The 1,071-nt window shown below is 34.8% G+C and overlaps 1 non-coding gene across 1 annotated transcript; it reads right to left on the bottom strand.

Annotated features, from left to right (window-relative positions):
- Positions 1–688: 688 nt before the first annotated feature.
- Positions 689–795, bottom strand: LOC128041990 (small nucleolar RNA R71). Its single transcript, XR_008197198.1, has one exon. It is a non-coding gene; the product is annotated as a small nucleolar RNA R71 (small nucleolar RNA).
- Between the last annotated feature and the right edge of the window lie 276 nt (positions 796–1,071).

Raw genomic sequence — 1,071 nt, 5'->3', positions numbered from 1 at the left:
GCAGAATCCCCCTATTACACAACTCTATCCCAAAATCTGAGCAAAAAAAAAAATACCCTTGCTTGCATAAGGATTCGAACACAAGACCTCCACCATAATAACACACCATTTAACCACCAGACCAGCAGACCCAGTCTGATGTAATTTACCCAACAACCAAATAAAAGCCTAATGAACAAGACTAAGGCCTAATTAATTCAAAATACAAAAATTTTCCCAAGCGAAGGCTCGAACTTGGGACTGACCAAACACTCCCAGAACACATACCACTAAAACTAACAGATATTTGTGTCATATTTTCACAATAATGAAATTAGAAATTTTGGGGTGTTACAATACTTACGTATCACTTTATTACTTGAATGACATGTACACTTGCACAATTGCATTAGTTATTTACACGCAACAAGTTTTTGGTGCCATTGTCGAGGATCGGCAAAATTAGCGAAAAGTTGATTTGTTATTATTCTTGTTATTTTTGTTAGAACAATTAATTAGTATTTTATTTGATTTTTTAGGTTTTGTACTGGTGCATGAGAAGAAGCATTCAAGAGAATGCAAAATATTCTTTTGATCTTGAGATTGAAATGACATTAAGGCGAAGAGGGAAATGATTAAGAGAAATGGGGAGGACTATGAATGATCCAAACGGAGAATATCAGTTACTCCAGAATGGAAGGGAAGATCCAAACTGAGGAATGACATTACATTGTTTAGGCAATTTGAAGATGAGACAATATACGAAGCATGAGAGAGTTTCAAGGAATTAATTAGAAAATGCCTGATGCATGGTTTTCAGCATTGGACACAAATGAAAATGTTCTACAATTGATTAAATGCTCATATGCGAATGGTGGTGGATGCACTTGGTAATGGGACGTTGCTTGAAAAATCCTATAATGAAGCATACAAAATTCTAGAAAAAATAACAAATAATGATTATTAGTACCCCATTACCAGAGTTGGTACTGATAGAAGAGTTGTTGGAGCAATGGAACTTGATGCGAGTACATCGTTAACAGCTCAGGTATCATTTTTAATGAATATGATTAAAACTTTGGAAAGACCTTC

The sequence above is a fragment of the Gossypium raimondii genome, chromosome 6, assembly GCF_025698545.1.
Source record: "Gossypium raimondii isolate GPD5lz chromosome 6, ASM2569854v1, whole genome shotgun sequence".
Lineage (NCBI taxonomy): Eukaryota > Viridiplantae > Streptophyta > Magnoliopsida > Malvales > Malvaceae > Gossypium > Gossypium raimondii.
The sequence above is the reverse complement of the archived record's forward strand: the minus strand, read 5'-3'. Positions and strand labels throughout refer to the sequence as shown.